This window comes from Amblyraja radiata, chromosome 34 (genome assembly GCF_010909765.2).
Source record: "Amblyraja radiata isolate CabotCenter1 chromosome 34, sAmbRad1.1.pri, whole genome shotgun sequence".
Classification (NCBI taxonomy): Eukaryota; Metazoa; Chordata; class Chondrichthyes; order Rajiformes; family Rajidae; genus Amblyraja; species Amblyraja radiata.
The window spans coordinates 2,244,289-2,260,435 of NC_045989.1; the positions used below are offsets into that span (position 1 = coordinate 2,244,289).

Here is a 16,147-nt window from a genome sequence, read left to right on the forward strand (position 1 = left end):
CCTCTGTGGCAGGGAATTCCATAAATTCACAACTCTCTGGGTGAAAAAGTTTTTTCTCACCTCAGCCTTAAATGACCTCCCCTTTATTCTAAGACTGTGGCCTAGGTTCTGGACTCGCTCAACATTGGGAACATTTTTCCTGCATCTAGCTTGTCCAGTCCTTTTATAATTCTGCCAGGCATCTGCCCACTCACTCAACCTGTCCAGGTCACCCTAAAACCTCCTAACATCCTGTGCTCGCTTCGGCAGCACATATACTAAAATTGGAACGATACAGAGAAGATTAGCATGGCCCCTGCGCAAGGATGACACGCAAATTCGTGAAGCGTTCCATATTTACAAAAAAAACAAAAAAAAACCTCCTAACATCCTCTTCACAGTTCACACTGCCAACCAGCTTTGTGTCATCTGCAAACTTTCCAGTGTTGCTCCTAATTCCCTCTTCCAAATCATTAATAAATATGGTAAACAGTTGCGGCCCCAACATCAAGACTTGCGGCATTCCACTCGCCACTGCCTGCCATTCTGAAAAGGATCCGTTCACTCCTACTCTTTGCCTCCGGTCTGCCAACCAATTATCTATCCATGTCAACACCCTACCCCAATACCATGTGCTCTAATTTTAGTCACCAGTCACCCATGCGGGACCCTATCAAAGACTTTCTGAAAGTCTAGATACACTACATCCACTGGCACCCCTTCATCCATTTTACTTGTCACATCCTCAAAAAATTCCAGAAGATTAGTCAAGCATGATTTCCCTTTCATATATCCATGTTGACTTGGACTAATCCTTTTACTGCTATCCAAATGCCCCTTTATTACCTCTTTAATAATTGACTCCAGCATCTTTCCCACCACCGAAGTCAGGCTAACTGGTCTGTAATTCCCCGTTTTCTCTCTCTCGCTCCTTTCTTGAAAAGTGGGATAACATTAGCTATCCTCCAATCCACAGGAACTGATCCTGAATCTATTGAACATTGGAAAATGATCACCAATGCGTCCACTATTTCTAGAGCCACCTCCCTGAGGACCCTGGGATGCAGACCATCAGGTCCAGGGGATTTATCATCCTTCAGTCCCATTAGCCTACCCAATACTATTTCTCGCCTAATGAAAATTTATTTCAGTTCTTCTACCCCCTTAGATCCTCTGTCCAACAGTAAATCTGGGAGATTGTTTGTGTCTTCCTTAGTGAAGATAGATCCGAAGTACCTATTCAACTATTCTGCCATTTCCTTGTTGCCCGTAATAATTTCATCCGTGTCTGCCTTCAAGGGACCCACATTTGACTTTGCTACTCTTTTTCCCTTAACATATCTAAAGAAGCTTTTACTGTCCTTCTTTTATATTCCTGGCCAGCTTCCCCTCGTACTTCATCTTTACAGCCCGTATTGCCCGCTTTGTTTCCTTCTGTTGTCCTATGAAAGTTTCCCAATCCTCTGGCTTCTGGCTACTCTTTGCTGTGTTATACATCTTTTCTTTTAGTTTTATTCTATCCCTAACTTCTCTTGTCAGCCACGGTTGCCTCCTACTCCCCTTAGAATCTTTATTCCTATTTGGAATGAAATGATTCTGCGTCTTCCGGATTATGCCCAGAAATTCCTGCCATTGCTGTTTCACCCTCATTCCTGCTAGGATCCCTTTCCGGTCTACCTTGGCCAGCTCCCCTCTCATGCCTTCATAGTCCCCTTGGTTCAACTGCATCACTGACACTTCCGATTTAACCTTCTCCTTCTCAAATTGCAGATTAAAACTAATCATATTATGATCACTACCAGCGGCGGACTGGCCAGGGTGTCAGCTTGCCCGATGGCAAGTGGGCCCCTGATGAAGTGGGCCCCCTTTGTCTCCTGGCAACCAATATTTTTAGACCCAGTCTGCTACTGATCACTACCTCCAAGCGGTTCCTTTACCTCGAGTTCTCTTATCATATCTGGTTCATTGGACAACACTAAATCCAAAATTGCCTTTTCTCTGGTCGGCTCCATTACAAGCTGCTCTAAGAATCCATCTCGGAGACATTCTACAAACTCTCTTTCTTGGTGTCCTGAACCAACCTGATTTTCCCAGTCTATCTGCATATTGAAATCCCCCATCACCATAGTGGCATTACCTTTGTTACATGCCAGTTTTAACTGCTGTTGCAACTTACACCCTACATCCGGGCTATTATTTGGGGGTCTGTAGATAACACCAATTAGTGTCTTCTTGCCTTTACAATTCCTCAACTCAATCCACAGTGACTCTACCTCGTCAGTCCCTATGTCTTCTCTCACAAGAGACTGAATTCATTCCCTCACCAGCAGAGCTACACCCCCTCCTCTGCCCACCTGCCTGTCCTTTCTATAGGGTGTATAACCCTGAATATTAAGTTCCCAGGCCCGATCCTCCTGCAGCCACGTCTCAGTAATCCCCACAATGTCATATCTGCCAACCTCTAACTGAGCCTCAAGCTCATCCACTTTACTTCTTATACTTTGCGCATTCATATACAATACTTTTAATACCTTTACGCATCTCATCTTTCACATCGATCCCTATTACACTTGGCCATACTCTCCCATCCCTTTGTGAGCTCCCTTTCCCTTTAATTCCGGGGTCATTAACCATCCCTTTACACTCTTTCCCTTTAACTCCATTCTCGACTATCCCATTTGACACCCCCCCCCCCCCCCCCCCATGCAGTTGAAAACCACCCGTGTAGCAGTGGCAAACCTGCCCGCCAGAATGCTGGCCCCCCACCTGTTAAGATGCAATACGTCCCTTTGTACAGTTCCCCCTTACTCCAAAACAGATCCCAGTGATCTAAGAATCTAAATCCCTGCCCCCTGCACCAGTTCCTCAGCCACACATTCAGGTCCCATATCTCCCTGTTCCTGCTCTCGCCAGCACGAAGAACAGGAAGCAAACCGGAGATAACAACCCTGGAGGTCCTGCTTTTTTCTGAGCTCTCTAAAGTCACGCTGCAGAATATTCATCCCCTTCTTTCCGACATCGTTTGTGCCGACATGCGCTACACCTTCTGGCTGTTCACCATCGCCCTTGAGGATTTTCTGCACTCTGTCCATGAAATCCTGGATCCTGGCACCAGGAAGGCAGCACACCATCCTTGAATCCCGTCTGTTCCCGCAGAAACCCCTGTCCGTACCTCTCACAATGGAGTCTCCAACTACAACGGCATTGCCTGATGTTGGCCTCTTTGGTTTTGGCTCAACAGCCCTTTTTGCTTCCAAGCCAGTCCGCCGCTCAATGTGATAATGTCTTCTGTCCCGACAGCTTCTAAGTGGGTGAACCTGTTCACAAGAGGTACAACACCCGGGGACCTTTGCATTCCATGTCTCCCTCCCTTTCTCAACGTCACCCACCTTCTCTCTTCCAGTACCTTAGGTGTAACAATCTTCCTGTAGGACTTGTCGAGGAACGACTCAGTTTCTCAGACGAACCTGAGGTCATCCACTTGCTTCTCCAGTTCCCCAACACGGTCCTTCAGCTGCTGTTTAAAGGTGCTGACTCCTCTTACTGGGTTTCTTTATACAAAGGATGACGAGCTGTTTTCATGTGGTGCCTGTCTCATCTGAATACCGTGGAACTGTGGAGTGGGCAGCAGAGATGAGGAGCAAGGCAGGTGGTGTAAACAGCAGCGTTAGTGTGGGTGAGTGAGTCCTCCTTGTGGTGTGTAGAGGAAGGCAGGCAGTGGTGGAATGACCATGGTGGGAGAGGCTGTGCATTGATGAGGTGTGCAGTGTGTGTGGGTAGGCTTTGGCTCGAGAGGCTTCGGCTAGGAGGCTGAGCAGAGGGTGACACCAAGAGGGCAGCATGGTTGCGCAGCCGTGTGCTGTCTGTACGGAGTTTGTATGTTCTCCCCGTGACATGTGTGGGTTTTCTCCGAGATCTTCGGTTTCCTCCCGTCTTCCCTCCAAAGACGTGCAGGTTTGCAGGTTTGCAGGTTAATTGGTTTGGTGTATGTGTAAATTGGCCCTAGTGTGTGTAGGGTAGTGTTAATGTATGGGGATCGCTGGTCGGCACGGACTCGGTGGGCCGAAGGGCCTGTGTCCACCCTGTATCTCTAAACTAAACTAAACTAAAGATCGGGCAAGGTCCGGTCTTTTTGCAACGTCCTATATCTCAGTGCAGTTGAGATGGACGTTCGGGCAGTGGTAGGCTCATCCTGCGGGATGTGGAGGTCAGCAACACTTCCTGTGTCCAGACGAACACACCTGTGGGAGGTGCGTCAGCTTGCAGCTCCCGACTGACCGCATGAGGAAACTGGAGAATAAGGACTTCATAGATGAGAGTCATAGTGAGGTGGTCACACCTAGGGTGCATGCAGAAAGTAGAAGCGTGACCACCAGAGACTGCAGCAATACCCCATGGACATTCCCCTTGAAAACAAACACACCCTTTAGGATCCTGTTGGGCGATGGCTGTTGAGAGAGAGCAGCAGCAGGCAGGTCTCTAGCACTGGCCCTGGGTCGAAACACAATGGGGAACGGTGAAAGCTTAGTGATTGTGATAGAAGACTCGTTGGTTAGGGGGGCAGACAGGAGATTCAGAGGGTGAGAAATATAAAAGATGATGATCACCTTGTTGGGAGTGCATTACAGCCCCCAAATGTCTACAGGAATTAGCTGGGAGTTTGCTGGCAACTGCAAAATGTAGTATTGGGATTTGAACTTTCCCAATATAGACTGGGACTGTCAGAGTGCCAAGGGCTTAGACGGGGTGGAATTTATCAAATGTGTTCAGGAACGTTTAGGAATGTGTTTCAGGCACTACATGGGAGAGGGCAATGCTGGATCTATTCTTGGGAAATTGGGAAGGGCAAGTGATGGAAATATAGCTGGGCGAGGCTCCTGGGACCAGCCACCACCGTCCCGTTAGACTTTAAATAGTTGTTGATAAGGAATGGATTGCGTGCGACAAAAGCTTTTCACTGTACCTCGGTACACGTGACAATAAACTAAACTGACAGGGTTAGTTCACAAATCGAAACTCTATTGGATCAAAACCTGTTATAATAGTACTTAAGAGGAACATGATCAAGTTGTTTGGAGCAGGCCTTGCCAACAGTGAGATGTCCATGAAGTGGGATGCTTTTAAAACTGGGATAGTGAGAGTTCAAGGTGTGCATGTTCCTGTTAGAGGGAAGGGGAAGGTAGGTGGGAGTAAGGAACCTTAAATGTGAGAGAAATTAAGACTCTAGTCAATGCTCTCGACATGGTCCAGGTATAGGCAGTGGGAATCAAGTGCATCCCTGGAGGAGTTTCGCGAACCGAAGAGCTAACTTGAGAAATAAATTAGGAGAGCAAAAATGGAGCAGGAGTAAGATCTGGCAGATTAACTTAAGGAGGATCCATAGAGATTTTGTAAGTCTCAGATCTAATAGATCAGGTAGACGAACAGAGTTTCTTGCCAAGAGTAGGGGAATCGAGAACCAGAGGACAGTTTAATTTAGTTTAATTTAGTTTAGTTTAGCGATACAACATGGAAACAGGCCCTTCGGCCCACCGAGTCCACACCGACCAGTGACCACCCGTAAACTCAGTGCTATTTTTGTAGGTGCCAGAGCTGTCAAACGGGCGTCATTTCAGGTTTTGCTTGCGGGGGGTGCAAGCTAGTCTTCCAAGAGGGTCGAACAAGATCATAGCCTATCACTACATCCCAGTGCATAACTAGTACAATACAACATATAATACTTAATTTAATAATATGACAAAATATTGCACGATTGCCCTCACTAATGACCATGAAATATAATTATCAAGCAAGTAAAGAAAAAGACGGTGATCATTTATTTTTACCGCGGTGCCGGCCCGGCACCAACTCACCCTGACTCTCCCACAACTCTGGGCCATCTCACACACACACACACACACACACACACACACACACACACACACACACACACACACACACACACACACACACACACACACACACACACACACACAAACTCACACACACACACTCATACATACACACGCATACACACACACACACACACACACACACACACACATACATACACTCACTCACACTCACACATACTCACACACACTCACACTCACACATACTCACACACACTCACACTCACTCACCCACTCACTCACTCACTCACACACACACACTCACTCACTCACCCACCCACTCACCTAATTCAAATAACCTACAAACCTGTACGTCTTTGGAGTGTGGGAGGAAACCAGAGCACCCAGAGAAAACCCACGCAGGTCACGTGGGGAACGTACAAATTCCATACAGACAGCACCCGTAGTCGGGATCGAACCCTGGTCTCTAGCGCTGTAAAGCAGCAACTCTACCGCTGTGCCACAGTGCCGCTACTCCGTTTAAGGTGAGATGGGATAGATTTAATAGGAACCTGAGGGCCAACTTTTTCACACAAAGAGTGGTGGGTGTATGGAACGAGTTGCTGGATTGAACCCTGGTCTCTGGTGCTGTGTGACAGCAACTCGACCAGCTGCACCACTGTGCTGCCCCTTTATATTATATATTTGGAAATATACATTTCCATGCTTTGTTCTTGCTGGATGTAAATTCTAGAACTCCCCAATAACTCAATAACTATGTGATGGGCTTCACCAGAAGGACTGCAAGTGGTTCAGAGTATTAGTTCAACAACACCTTCTCAAGGCCAGTTCAGGGATGTCCCATTGTGGCACTCAAATCCTAGAAGTGCATAAGTAAAAAAATAAAACACCGTTGACCTATAACAGCAATGAAGCTTATTCACTCTCCCATCGATCTAGGCTTCCACTGACCTGCCCCTGTCATTTACCCACAATTGCCTTAGGCTGTGACCATAGATAGAACATAGCACAGCACAGGAACAGGCCCTTCGGCCCACAATGTTTGTGCTGAATGTGATGCCAAGATAAATTGATCTCATCTGCCTGTACATGATCCATGTCCCTCTATCCCCTGCACTTCCATGTGCCTATCTAAAAGCCTCCTAAACACCACTATCGTATCTGCCTCCACCACCGCTCCTGGCAATGCGTTCCAGGCCCCCACTAACCTCTGTGTAAAAAACGCCCCACACATCTCCATTAAACATTTCCCCCTCTCACCTTATAGCTATGCTCTCTAATGTTGGATATTTCCACGCTGGGAAAAAAGGTTCTGACTGTTTACCCTATCTAGGACATTCAAGAATGTGAACCCAACTGTCAGGGCAATGGAATGGTGGATGGGCAGTATGTAGTCCCACCATGTACCAATGTCAATGATCAGGAAGCAATCCTTCCCCCAGGACACCCGCACCCCTTAATGGATGGGATCCCTTACACTCCCTCAGGTCTGACAGAAGGTCTCTATCCGAAACGTCACCTCTCCATGTCCTTCACAGATGCTACCTGACCTGCAGAGATACTCCAGCACATTGTACCCATCCACGTTCTCCAGAGATGCTGTCTCACCCATTCAGTTGCTCCAGCACTCTGCCTTTTTTTGCAAACCAGCATCTGCAGTTCCTTGTTTCCATGCCCCTTAAAAGCCTGTCCCACTTGGGCGTCATTTGCGCGTCACGCAAATGGCGAGCGAAGATTTTGTATATCCCAAAATCCTGAAGCATGACCTGAGGCGCCGTGCGCGTGTCGTGTGTCGTGACGCGTAAATTATGTTGCGTAAATCACGCGCAAATGACGCCCAAGTGGGACAGGCCCTTAACACCCACTGAATGTCCATGTGTCTGTCTAAAAACCTTTTTAAGGCCACAATCGTATATGCCGCCACCACCACCTCTGGCAATGAACAGTAACTGATAATTCAGATGTTGCACAAATATGACAGGCATGCAATATATTGAGTATGTGTAGGAAGAAACAGCAGATGCTGGTTTGAACCGAAGATAGACACAAAATGCTGGACTAACTCAGCGGGACGGGCAGCATCTCTGGAGAGAAGGAATGGGTGATGTTTTGGGGGAGACCCTTCCTCAGACTCTATTTATTGAGGTAGAAGGAATCGTTTGTGAAGAGCAGATCTTGGTTCATTCACCAAGTGGCGCTGGCCATATTTCAAAACAATCCAATTACATTTCTGGATATAGATGGTTTAGTTTAGTTTAGAGATACAACACGGACACAGGCCCTTCAGCCCACCGAGTCCGCATCGACCAGCGACCTCCGCACACTAACACTATCCTACACACACTAGGGACAATTTACAAGTTTACCATGCCAATTAAACTACAAACCTGAACGTCTTTGGAGTGTGGGAGGAAACCGGAACACCTGGAGAAAACCCATGCGGTCACGGGGAGAACGTACAAACTCCGTACAGACTCCGTACAGTACTCAGTTCGCGCCCGAGTCTCTGCCGCTGCCACGCCATTTGCTTGCTGCATTTACAGGGAAGTTCTGCAAAGTGAGTTCCCCTTGAAAATTATCTATAATTACATTGAGTTGAGCTTTGGAAATGAAAATAAATATATTGCTCTACGCTTCCCATCGAGGAAGCCACCAATTCGTGGAGTGGGCTGGGGGAGCTCCTCTCTTTTACAGAACAACTGGAAGCTTTCTTCAGAAACTCATCACCAATTCTATGTCCCTTTTGCCCACCGAGTCCACGCCAACCATTGACCACCTGTCCCCACTAGTTCTATGTTGCCCCCCTACCCATTCACATCCTACACATTGTGAAGGCTGGCACATTGGCAGAGCGGTCAAGTTGCTGCCTCACAGCGCCAGAGACTCGGGTTCAATCCCGACTACGGGTGCTGTCTGTATGGAGTTTGTACGTTCTCCCCGTGACCTGCATGGGTTTTCTCCCAGGTCTTCGTTTTCTTCCAAAGAAATACAAGTTTGTAGGCTAATTGGCTTGGTATAATTGTAAACTGTCCCTAGTGTGGGTAGGGTAGTGTTAGCGTGCGGGGATCGCTGGTCGGCGCGGACTCGGTGGGCCAAAGAGTCTGTTTCCGCACTGTATCTCTAAACTAAACATTCCAATGTGGAATTAACCTCTGCCGTTGAGAGGTGGGAGGAAAACCGTGGCAGCCAGAGATCACGGAGAGAACATGCAAACTCCACGTGGACAGCACCCAAGCTCAGGCTGTTGTTGGCTAGACTGAGACTGACCTCCTCCCACCACCCCACCACCTAAATCTTTGCACACCCTCAAAGCCTTACCACACGTCACTTTATTTTCATGTTTCATGTATTTTATGTTTTTTATGACTGTTGGCAAATTAATTTCCCTCCTGGGATAAAAAAAAGTTCCATCGTATCGTGCCTTATCGGATCGGATCAAACCTATTCAATAAACAATAGACAATAGGTGCAGGAGTAGCCATTTGGCCCTTCGAGCCAGCACCGCCATTCAATGTGATTATGGCTGATCATCCACAATCAGTACCCCGTTCCTGCCTTCTCCCCATATCCTCTGACTCCGCTATTTTTAAGAGCCCTATCTAGCTCTCTCTTGAAAGCATCCAGAGAACCTGCCTCCACCGCCCTCTGAGGCAGAGAATTCCACAGACTCACCACTCTCTGTGAGAAAAAGTGTTTCCTCGTCTCCGTTCTAAATTGCTCACTCCTTATTCTTAAACTGTGGCCCCTGGTTCTGGACTCCCCCAACATCGGGAACATGTTTCCTGCCTCTAGTGTGTCCAAGCCCATAACAATCTTATTCCTTCTCTCCAGAGATGCTGCCTGACCCGCTGAGTTGTCTATATCTCAGGCAGCTCTACTGGCTGTGCCACTGACAAAGGTCAAGGACAAACCACAGGACGGATATGGGTGAGAAGGTCATTGCAGAGCGCGCAGACTGTGAACTGTACAGTGTAACGAGCAGCTAATGCAGATGCAGGCACACTGCAGGGGAACAGGTCTGAACAGAAGGAGTGATTACAGTACATGGGTGGGTGGGTGCCGCACCATGTGGTGTGGAAGACATTGCCAAAGAGCTGGAGTTAATAATCTCCGCTAATGGCATCATCGTGTTTAAAATAAAGAAATCTTCTCATTTAGCACGGGCCATTTCCAGATACTCAGCAACATGGAGCGAGCCACTGCTGACCCTTGAAGGACCATGGACTGACTGGGAGTTGATCGCAGGTACTCTGTGACAGATACCTGTCGTTAGCGACCCGCTCTCCCCGACAAAGCTGTTGGTGTCAGGGCAGAAGCTTCACCAAGCCGGCCTATCTCTCTGCGGCTCTCCTCAGCCACGGAGACTGACAGGCCGCCAGGCTTGGGACACCGAGGGTTAGCGCCGGAGTTTAGTCAAGAAATACCACATGCATCACAATGAGTCACTCCAGCAGACTCACTGCTCAAAGGTTAATCTAGATGTCAGATTCCCTGACAGCTCTGAAATTGCTTCAGGGCAATGCTCCATCTGAAGTCTTAACGCTGCACTCAATCTTACCCTGGCTTTAGGAAGCGAAAGATTATTTTTGTTGTTTTGCACAATGCCAGATCCAGAGTGAGAGAGAGAGAGTGTGTGTCTGACCAAGTGAGCCTATGCTAGTGTGTGTGTTCATGTGTATGGTTGTGCATGTATGTGTGCGCGTGTTCGTGTGTGTGTGCGGGTGAGGGAGTGAATGAGGGATTGAGTGAGCGAGTGTGCAAATGCATGAGTGTGCGAGTGTGCATGTGTGTTGTGTGTGTGCGCATATGCGATTGAGTGAGGGAGGGTGGGCGAGGGAGTGCGTGATTGAGTGTGCATATGCATGTGTGTGAGGATATGAGTGTGTGTGCATGTGAGTAGATATGTAAGTGTGCATATGTGAGTGTGAACGAGTGTGTATGTGAGTGTGTGTGTGTGTATGTGAGCGAGTGTGTATGTGCGTGTGTGTGTGAGTGTGTATGTGCGTGTGTGAGTGTGTGTGTGTGAGCGTGAGTGTGTGTATGTGTGTGCATGTGAGAGAGTGTGTATGTGCATGTGCATGGGAGAGAGCCTGTGTGTGTGTGTATGTGTGTACATGTGTGAGTGTGTGTGTGAGTGTCTGTGTGTGCGTCTGTGAGTGTGGGTGCATGTGCATGAGTGTGTGTGTCTGTGTGTGAGTGTCTGTGAGTGTGGGTGCGTGTGTGTGTGTATGTGTGTGTGAGTGTGTGTGTACGTTTGTGTGTGAGTGTGTGAGTGAGTGTGAGAGTGTGTGTGTGTGAGTGTGTGTGAGTGTCTGTGAGTGTGTGTGTGTGAGTGTGTGTGAGTGAGTGTGAGAGTGTGTGAGTGTCTGTGAGTGTGTGTATATGTGTGTATTTCTCTGGCCAGTTAAATCTGCCAGAGTGTTCTAGCCCAGAGTGAGCTGTGTAGCTGACTGATGATGAAGCATCTTGGCAAGTTTCCAGTGTGTTCGGTGTCTTGTTTTATTCAGGCTGCGCTTGACTTTGACGACATCCATTGGTTTGTGAAGTGAAGCCGTTCACCATTGTCCCCAGTAAATGCCCCGTCTCTCAGCAACGTTGTGGGACGTACGACCACTGGCACGTGACAGACATCCTTAGCGAGTGATATCATTGCCCTGTGAGGGAGCCAGGTTGCGTGTCTCTGCACAGACTGTGAATGAGGGCAGTGAGAGGGGGCAGTGGGCCGGAGGGCGGCCTGTAGTCCTGCACACGGCTGCTTTACTGAGTCATTCCCACCAACTGCCCAAGCTGCAAGTTAATGCCAGCTCATCACTACATCCGAATTACACTGCACTCCAGGGACTGAGCGGTGAACACACACACACACGCACGCACACACACACACACACACACACACACACACACACACACACACACACACACACACACACACATCACACACACACACATCACACACACACACACACTCTCACACACACACACACACACACATATATATATACACACAGACACATGCATACAAACACACACACACACACGGACACGCACATAGACACACATGCACACAGACCAACACACACATGTACACACAGACACACGTACGCAAGGCAACAGTTCTCCCTCCCGTGATCACACATTCAGTGCAGCCACTGAGAGCAGTGCATTCAGCCAGCTCTCCCCTGTCTCCACGCTCCCCACTCTCATTGAGATGCAGAGCAGGCGGTGGGCACTTGTTGACTCGCCCGGCAACAAGAAAGCTTTCAGTGTGAGAGCGATCTCAGCTTCGTCTACACTTCCACCGCACTCCCAGGCAGCTGCTTCAGTCAATGCAGGGAGAGAGAGGGAGAGAGGGGGGGGAGAGGGACAAGTTAAGGGAGAGGGGAGAGAAAGGGAGAGAGATGTGGGAGAGAGGTGGCGAGGGAGGTGGGAGAGAGAGGGGCGAGGGAGGTGGGAGTGAAGGAGTGTAATCCCTTCATGCACACACGCACACACATCACACACTCACACACACCCTCATACACACATCAACACTCACACATACACCACCCCTCACACACACACAGACACACACCATCACATGCACACATACACACTCACACACACCCTCACATGCACACTCACACACGCACACACACACACACACACACACACACACACCCTCATCACACACACACACCCTCACACGCACACCCTCACACACACACACACACCTAGAGGTCTACCCTGGGATCAGTAAGAATTCAAGATGGAGTGACGGGGGGGGAGTTAGTTTTACCGTGATCTTGCCTTATTGGCCACACAACCAAGTTATGTCACGTGTTTGATAAGCCTTGAGTGTCCCGATCTGAAACATCGTCTGTCCATTTCCCTGCTCAGACCAGAAGGTATTTCTGGGGCAGAGTGTCAGTGGTCAACATTGGCCTCGCTGGCCACTTCTGAACCCACAGATCTGCCCTGGAATGAAGGCACAGAAGCTGCAAGTGCTGAAATCCTGAGTAAAAAAACAAACTGCTGGAAGAACTCAGTGGGTGTACAGAGGGATCTTGGGATCCAAGTCCATAATTCCCTGAGAATGGCAACAGAGTGGACAGCGTTGTAAAGAAGGCATGTGGTACAGTCACCTTCATTGGTCAGGGCTTTGAATAGAAGAGTGAGGAAATAGTGATGCATTTTGATGGGACTTTTGTTCGACCACATGTTGCATTCAGTTCTGGTCGTCCCATTACAGGAAGGAGGTGCAGGATTTGGAGAGGGTGCACATGAGGTTTACCAGAATGATGCCTGGATTAAGGAGTATTGGCTACAGGGAGAGGTTGGACAGACTTGGATAGTTTTCTTTAGAATGCCGGAGTTTGCGGGGAGAACTGATGGAACAAGATACATTTATGAAAAGCATAGACATGGTAGACAGTCAGAACATTTTTTACAGGATGGATAAATTAAATACTTGAGGGCATACCTTTAAGGTGAGAGGTGTTAAGTTTAAATGAGATGGGTGGGTCAAGCTTTTTCCACAGAGGTTGGAGGGTGCCTGAAATGCACTGCTGGGCTTGGTAGTTGCGGCAGATAGTCTATCTATATCTATACTATTACCAAAGATCTTGTCCTCTTCTGGTTTGTGTTGTTTTTAAATTTGTGAAAAAACAGTACCCTATATCACTAGGATCTTTTCGCCACCTTACTCACCGTTCTCTTCTGCTCCAAGCGCACCATGTTTTGTTCCGATCGGTGGAATATCACAAAAGTTATGAAGGTTTAAAAAATCGTGAGATTAACAGATTGGTCGTCTCGCCTGTCAGTCACCATAAAGGTAACGCCCCTTCCGGCACCTGCTGTCAATCACCGGGACGAGGAGAATAAAGCCTTAGAGGCCGGTCGGGAGTCCAGAAGTCGGGCATGTCAGTCTGCCCAGAAGCCCCGAAGCCCGGAATCCCGGAAGCCCAGAAGCCGTGAGTGAGAATTGAGTCCAGAACTGTGAGTCCACAAGCAGTGACTTAGTGAACTGTGAGTCCACAAGCCGTGACTGAGTGAACTGTGAGTCCGCAAGCCGTGACTGAGTGAACTGTGAGTCTACAAGCCGTGACTATGTAAACTGTGAGTCCACAAGCCATGACTGAGTGAAATGTGAGTCCAGACACTGTGACTGAGTGAACTGTGAGTCCAGACGCCGTGAGTGAGTGAACTGTGAGTCCAGAAGCCGTGAGTGAGTAAACTGTGAGACCAGAAGCCAAGTGGAACGCGGAGCCTGCCCGAATGCTGCAAACTCGAGATGCTGGGGAAGTGAAGAGTGAGAGTGGGGGGCTTGAGGGAGATGGGCACTGGCGGGGCCGGGCACTGGCTGGGCTCACGACCCCCGCCCACACACCCCCCCCCCCCCCCCCCCCCCCCCCCCCCCCCCCCCCCAGTGGCTGGCCACGGCAGTGCTCTCCCCCCACAGGCCCCTGCCTGAAGAGGTCCCCCTCCCCAGGCTACAGAATGCTCCTGCTGGCCCCCACCTGAAGCCTCACCGCCCGCATCTGCAGGACTAGCCCAAGAATCCATTTGGCCCATAATGTCCATACCAGCAGTTAGGAAACCAGTTTCTTCGGCCCACAACACCCATACTAGCCCTGCAGAAAGCCCTCCCCCCCCCCCCCACGGGCCACCACCTGAAGCCGACCCCCTCCCCCGGCTGCAGAATGCAACAAGAGACGCAACAAGAAAGAATAGACTGAATAAATCCCCTCTTTAACATTTAAATTGCTGTTATATTGTAAGAGTTATTCACATTTTAAGGTTTAATAAATCCCTTTTCCACTTGCCGTGTCCGTCAGCTGCGCCTGCGCAGTAGTACCTGCGTGCTCTACGTCACAATGTGAACCCCATGTGCTGGAATGGCTGAGCCGCCGGAGAGTGGATGGGGGGGGGGAGGTTTGAGGGGGGGATGGAGTGAGTTTGTGGGGGGGGGGGGGGGAGGGCAAGGAGCGGAGTGTGGAGGGTGAGGGGAAGAGGGGGGATCAGGGGCGTCACAACGGGAACCCATCAGCCTGCGCAGTTGTGGGCTATGCGTGAGTGCTGGAATATTGCGTTGGGGGACCAGGCTTACTGTGTGAGAATGGCACCCAACGGGTCCCACTTTGTCTGGCAGCATTTAACAGCATTTTGGATAGGCACATGGATATCCATGGAATGGAGGGATATGGATTATGTGCAGGTAGATAAGTGATGGTCTTGTCATCGTGTTTGGCACAGATATTGTGGGCCGAATGGGTTGTTCTCATACTGTACTCTTCAACGTTATATATACCCTATGAGTCAGGCAGCATCCGTGGTAGACAATAGACAGATGAATTTCGGGCTAGGACCCTTTTTGGGACTCTAACCTTGGTAATCTAACCTTGGCACAAAACGACTGCCTGAGAAGGCAACAACGGTGGCGCAGCGGTAGAGTTGCTGCCTTGCAGCGTCAGACACCCGGGTTTGATCCTGACTATGGGTGCTGTCTGTACAGAGTTTACATATTCTCCCCATGACCCACGTGGGTTTTCTCCGGGTGCTCCAGTATCCTCCCACACTCCAAAGACATACAGGTTTGTAGGTCAATTGGCTTCTGTAAAATTGTAAATTGTCCCTTAGTGTGCAAGGATTCCTGGTCACCGCGGACTTTGTGGGGCGAGGGTCCTGTTTCCGCGCTGTCTCTCTAAACTAAACTAAACAAAACCGAGAATAAAACCACATCAGAATAAGCGGTGACACAAAGTGTATGGATAAGCAGAAAGCAGTTTACAACAATCATTTCAATCATTTCATTACAGTCTGATGAAGACGATCTAATGATGCTTTTTAAGTGAACAAGCTTTACTCTCAGAGTTAATCTGACTCGTTGAGCATTCTTCAATTAAATAATCACCCAACACTTGTTTGTGATCCTCTCTGCCTCCACTGCCACTCCCACAGGGTAATCGTGTTCCCATTGGAGACAGTGAGAGGGGAGCACATGTCCTGCCATGTATGGGCTTCCAGGTTTACTTCTTCTCCATTGAAGGTGATAGGGTTAGTGTGACCATCCATGGCCACAGCAGGTGCGGCAAATTCACTGAACCAGTGGATTCCACAGAAAAGCAGATTCTAATTATTAATGAAATCACAGAAACATACATCACCAAAGGAAACCATTTTGCTTTTTAAAAAGAGCCAGCCGCTGGAGGAACTCAGTTTGAAGAAGGATCCAAACCTAGAACACAGGTCTGTCCATTCCCTCTGCAGATGCTGCCTGACCTGCTGAGTTCTTCCAGCACTTTGTCTTTTGCTGAAGGTTTCAGTATCTGCAGTTCCTT

General features: G+C 48.8%; 1 non-coding gene across 1 annotated transcript; it reads left to right on the forward strand.

The window, feature by feature from the left end:
- Positions 1–233: 233 nt before the first annotated feature.
- Positions 234–340, forward strand: LOC116991782. Its single transcript, XR_004416899.1, has one exon. It is a non-coding gene; the product is annotated as a U6 spliceosomal RNA (small nuclear RNA).
- Positions 341–16,147: the final 15,807 nt, after the last annotated feature.